This window comes from Macaca fascicularis, chromosome 12, assembly GCF_037993035.2.
Source record: "Macaca fascicularis isolate 582-1 chromosome 12, T2T-MFA8v1.1".
Classification (NCBI taxonomy): domain Eukaryota; kingdom Metazoa; phylum Chordata; class Mammalia; order Primates; family Cercopithecidae; genus Macaca; species Macaca fascicularis.
The window spans coordinates 22,055,998-22,062,390 of NC_088386.1; positions in this window are offsets into that span (position 1 = coordinate 22,055,998).

Sequence of the window (6,393 nt, forward strand, 5' to 3'; positions counted from 1 at the left end):
ATCATATCATGTAGTCATAGGGTCTTGAAGTTTACCTTATCCTCTCTGCTTGTTTTACGGAGGAGTTAAGAGAAAGTCAGGGAAGTTAAGGGACTTGCCCAAGGGCACCTAGCTCATCAGCAGGCTGCTCCTCCTTATCCTGAGCCCTGGTTTCCTTTTAGCCACTCCACCCATCAGGCTGTTTCTCTAGTTCACTGCTTTGAGCACCAGGTCACGAGTGAGCACATCTACCAACAGCTCTCCCCCTGAAACCATTGAGGCAGGTGAGTGATAGCAAACTTGGTTTAGTGCAAAGAACGGAAAAGGCTGCTTGAAGCACAGAAAAAGGGAAGTCAGAACAGGTTGTGGCACAGATGTCTGGGCATTGTTGTGAGGACAGAGTAGCTCACAAGATACAAGGCTTGTCAGCCTCTCTTCCAACACTCTGCGCCCAAGGATTCTCAAGGAGCATTCAGATTGGATTTTAACTATGGATGCTGTGGTGGCCAGTAATAGAACGGCTAATAAAAAGCAAACCTGGGGTGTCATCACTCTATCAGCAGATCAACAGTCTCTTCTTTGGTCCATAGGGCTGACCATGACAGCCCTACAGCCCAGAGGCCCTGTTACATAATCCTTCCTCAACTCCCCTTTGTTCCTCACTGCACTGCCCTGGCCTCCAAAGTCCATATAAGTGCTGTAGAGGTAAGTCTCATTAGCTTCACAACTTGCAGTAAGTGCCAAGATCATGTTATTCAAATGCCACTGAGGCCAGTGCAAAGGGAGCTAATTAAATGGTATGGGCTTTCTAGCTCTGAATCATCAGTTCAGGTGGTTACCTTTAATGCTATCTTCAAGCTCACCTTCTAGGTTGGTCTATGTGCCTAAGCTCCCACACCATGCCGCCAAGCCAGGAAAACCAGCAAGGAAGCTCTTCTGGTACGAAATGGGGGTTACACAACTGGTATTTTTTCACGCCCATTCCTACCTTGAGGAGAAATGGTAAGTTCTGTTGGGCAGATACACGTAGGCAATTGAGGATCTATGAGAATGAACACCTCACATTTTAAAGTTCAAAGACAAGAAAGAATGAATGGAAGGTGAGCATGCATTTTCCATCTTGACCCAGAGCAGCCCACAAACACATTAGGATTTCAGTTTCCGGGGGAAATTGACTGGCCAACCCCAGTTCCTGAAGGAGGCAATCTGATTGGCTGTCCATGGGTCAGGTGTCTACAGTTGGTCTAACCACCAGAAGGGCTATTGGAAGCCCAACCATGTGAACTGTGTTGGGAAGAAAAGTGGGTTGCGGGCCGAGCTCAGCAGACACCTGAGAGATGTCTACTCCCATTGCCTAATTAAATATTCAGGCTACATGGCCTTTCTGTCACCAATTAGTCTATCTGAGTTTGGGCCAGTTTTCCCAAGGTGGAACCATCATTTCATTCCAGAGTGGAATCCAGGCCCTTTGGAATGGATAGAGGGAACGGGGTCCTTAAAACTATCTCCTTACAACTCAGGCTTGTAGGATTTGACCAAATTCTTTTGTTTTACAGATGAGTAAACAGGTTCAGAGAAAAGACACGAACCTACTCAAGGTCAGCCTACGCACCTGTAACAGGCACTTTGTAAAGTGAAGGGACTGGGAGGACCACCTTGTTAAATCCTTCACCAGCCATCAGCTCGCTATGGAAATGCTGACTGGATAAATAGTGTACCTCTGTGGCAAGATTTGTGGCTTTCAGAGGCCTTCCCATAACAATGCTTAAGAAGGTTTTAATGATCTGCCTACAGGGCATTTCTGAAGCATTCATTTTAGAGAAAGCCAAGTTGCTCAGACTATAATTCTGAGCCTAATTTCTCCCTGGACCCTCCCGACCTGGTAGCAAGAGGGAGTGAACAAAGAGAATGACTAGGATTGCGCCAGCTCCTTGATTCTTATCCTTTTGACCTTGTGCTTCCGAAGGGAGATGGGTTTGGTGTGACTTTTTACACCTGCTTCAAATGTTGTTACAGAGCAGATGAGGGAGCTTGCCGTAGCCCAGTACCTTTGCCTGCAAAATGTCCTGCTGTAGTTCTTATGCTGTTGACCCTGAGATCAGACTAATGCTCAGAACCAGTGGGGCATAGATCAAGTTGGGGGTGCAGATGGGAGCTGGCCGATGTGAAGAAAGGGCATTGTTAGAGCTTCTTTGAGCTCTCTATATCCCAGATCGTAAGGAAGCCGAAGGGTTAGGGAGGAGAAGATGAAAGACAAGCCAGGGAAAATAGGTGAAGGAAGTAGTTATTAAAATAAGAGGTGAAATCCATCGGAAGTAAATCCAATGTTTTGTCCATGCTCAACTGGATTAGGAACATGTAATGAAAGCAAATAGATTTAATGGGGTGGGGATGATTAACGTTGTCTTGCAATACATCAGGAAATGACTTTGTTCAGGAGGAGTGGAGGGCTATGAGAGGAAATTAAACTTAATTCTTATCTCCTTACGATATTTTAGTTGCTCAACTTCTTACAACACACCTGTAAAACCAGAAAGAGAGAGGCCTGAGGTTTAATATGTTGTTTGCAAAGTAACTGGAGATATGAATGTCTTGAGTGTATGCTTCAATCTTATCAAGGATCCAGTGTTTTTTTTTTCTAACAATTTGTTGTAATAAGTAGATGTCCTTAGTGGTATTGGGGGCTCTGGTTAAAAATTGCCTTTCAAAGAAATGAAAGTTGAGTGATTATTGGCTTCCCAGGACCTGGGTGAAATTTTATCCCCATCATAAACCTCACAACAAATCCTCTCTCCTTGGGGACCTTATATTAATAGTATGTCATTTGCACTACTCACCTTTCTATTGCATCATGTATAGTTGTGTATTGCTGGTATATTATAGTGAGATTTGAATTTTCAGACTGTTCTAATTTTGGCAGAGAATAATAATTGTGCCTTCTTCATTTTTCATAAGACATTTCTCTTCCCCACTTGCACAAGGCACATGGCTGCCCAGCTAGAATCTGTATTTCTCAGCCTCTCTTGCAGCTAGATGTGGCTGATGATAGAAGAATGTGACTTGACATCCTGTGAGGAGAAGTCCACAATTGTTCCTTATTAAAAGAACGTGTTTGGCCTTCCCCTTTTTGCCCTCTTCCCTTTATTACTGGCTAGAATAGACGCTGGCACATGCCAGTAGGATAATGGAAGAAAAGAAGGGACTTGAGTCCTGGGTTGGCTTTAGGGAATCAAGTTGCTTACCTGCTGTAGACTGCCTATCTGCCTCCTGATATTAAGTATAAGAGAGAAATTTAGGTCTTGTTTTAGACTCTGCAATTTTGGTCTTGTTGTAGCCACTTATTCTATACTTAAACTAATAAAGAAGTGAAATGCTTTGTGTTTCTTCCCTTTCCTTGCTAGGCCTAAGGCACAGATGTTTCCCCTAACCTCCGGGGAGGGTGTGAGGCTTCTGTTCTTCCTGCTTCTCAGGAGGTGGGAACTGATTTTTCCTTTACTTGAGCTTTGGGTCAGATAGGTCATCACGTTTATGTTGAGGGAATAAGAGAAGAGGGTTTGAGGAGGAGGTAGAGGGAACGAAGTGCCATGGTAGAAAGAAGGATTTGTTCAGTGCCAGTAAGAATGTGGGCAAGGGGGCCGGGCGCGGTGGCTCAAGCCTGTAATCCCAGCACTTTGGGAGGCCGAGACAGGCGGATCACGAGGTCAGGAGATCGAGACCATCCTGGCGAACACGGTGAAACCCCGTCTCTACTAAAAAATACAAAAAACTAGCCGGGCGAGGCGGCGGGCGCCTGTAGTCCCAGCTACTCGGGAGGCTGAGGCAGGAGAATGGCATAAACCTGGGGGGCGGAGCTTGCAGTGAGCTGAGATCCGGCCACTGCACTCCAGCCCGGGCGACAGAGCCAGACTCCGTCTCAAAAAAAAAAAAAAAAAAAAAAAAAAAAAAGAATGTGGGCAAGGGGAGTGCAGAGAGGGAGAAGGAGGGAAGCACAAGGTGGCCTCAAGAGCTAGAACCAAGCCTGGGAAGTTACTAAGGAGGGGATGGGTCTGCTGTATGGGTAAGCTGGGAGAATGGAGCTGACAAAAGACCAGCAAGAGAAGTGTTGTTCAAGCACAACATTGAAGCTGACCATGGCACTTGAAAGGAGCCCAGATTTCTGTCAGCACAGCTTGCAGTAGGTGTCTGGTGATGCTTTCCTTTCATCAACAGTTGGCACCTTGGCCCATCATTGCCTGACCAGAGTGACATCCATCCACACTCCAAGGTTTTGCTCAGTCCCCACTGATTACCTATGTACTTCTTCTGTGTCTTTTACCCTAGGATACTGCTGAACTCAAGGTAAGGCCAGTGGTTGCACAATTCCCTCAACATCTGGACTTGGGGGTAGACCTGCCAGATTTAGGATAAAAAATATAGGATTCCCAGTTAAATTTGAATTTGGAATAAATAATGCATTTTTTTGTATAAGTAGGCCCCATGCAATAGTGCATGCATTCTACCTGGAACCCTACTTGGGGAGAGAGGGAAAGGTTGCTAGAAATCTCTTGAGCTAGGCCAATGGTAATAGTACCCCAACTGCATTACTCTTTCATGAGTATAGATGGGTTTTCTTAGTCAGCTTGGCTGCTATGACAAAATACCTTAGAGTAGATGGCTTATAAATAGAAGTTTATTTGTTACAGTTCTGGAGGCTGGAAAGTTCAAGATCAAGGTGCCAGCAGATTTGGTGTCTGGTGAGGGTGGCTTTTTGGTTCTTAGATGGTACCTTTCTGCTGTGCCTTCACATGGTAGAAGGAGAAAGGCAGCTCTCTGGGACCTCTTTTATAAGGGCACTAATTCCATTATCAGATCTAATCACCTCCTAACAGCCCCACCTCCTAATACCATCACATTGATGATTAGGTTTTGACAGATGAGTTTTGGGTATGAGGGAGGATCACAGATATTCAGACCTAGCAATGGTACAAATCTAAAGCAGGAAGATTGATTTCCAGTACCACCCACAGCATGAGGAAGTCAGGGTTCACTGGCCTTATTTCCCCAACCTGACTGTAAGATTCTTGGGTGTGGGTTGGGGAACAGGCACTAAGTCCTACACATCTGTGTGTTTCACTCAGCACAGCACAGGACTGAGCACATGGTGGGCATTCAGGGAAGACTTGCTCCCAAGTGGAATCCAAAGGCTGTTTGCTGAGCTGGAGGGAGAACTGGACCAGGAATCAGAAGATGAGGTTCTGTCCCTGGTATTGTCTTTAGCTTGGCATGTGCTCTTGAATGATCTTCTCTATGTCTCTGGGCTCTGGTTCTTCTAGGCATAAAACAAGGAATTCAGATTAGAACTTATGATTTTCAACTTGAGCCCTTTAGGAAAGCAGGAGAGGTAAGAAGAGATAGGGTCCAAATAGGTAGGACCCCAGATCTATGTCACCTACTTGAAAGAGATCACCTGCAGCAGCTTTCTCTCTCTGTATCTTAACAGTCAATTAACATGATTCTGACCCCATGTATCTCTGACCCCTCATTGATGGAGAAGTCCATTTTTATGTGGCTGTTCTTCTCCCAGGATGTTCTTGGGGACTCCTAGGCTTGCTACTCTGTCCCAGGACATCAGCCTGGTTACTATGGTCAGGAAGTCTGGTCAATCTGGCTGCAGGCCTGCTGTCCCCTGCCATCAGGGTTGTCATGATGCTACTGCTGAAAGCCAGACTGTCTGGCTCAGCCACAGGTTCTTCTGCTCATTGCCACCCCTGCCCTGGCCCCATATCTCAAGGAAGAACCACTCCTTGCACATTTGCTCCAAGCCCAGACACAATCTTCTCCCTCCCCTCAAGAAGTCTAACTAAGGGCGAGCTCCATGACCCAGTATAGTGGTCCTCAGCACATTCTCCAGAGTCCCAGGTATTCACTTTTATTATCTCCATTGGGGATAATGTTTTAGTTTGTTCAAGCTGCTGTAACGAAAATACCATAGACTGGGTGGTTTAAAAAATAAACATTTATTTCTCACAGTTCTGGAGGCTGGGAAGTCCAAAATCAAGGTGTTGGCAGACTCGGTATTCAGTGAGGGCCCACCCATATCCTGCTTCACAGATAACTGTTGTCTCTCTGTGTCCTCACTTGGTAGAAGGGGTGAGAGAGAGCTCTCTGAGGCTTTTTTCAAGGGTACTAATCTTATTCACAAGGGCTCCACTCTTATGACTTAATCACCCCCACAAACTTTCTAATACCATCAAAGCAGGAGTTAGAATGTCAACATATGAATCTGGAGAGGATACAGATATTCAGTCCATGACAGGTAGGGAATGGGGAGAGCTAACAGTCCAGTATGCATTTCTCTCTAGGAAAAACCATTTTTCTTCTGCTTTCAAGTGTACAGTCTGGCTTGGGAGCTCACTTTACATGTTTGGCACATAC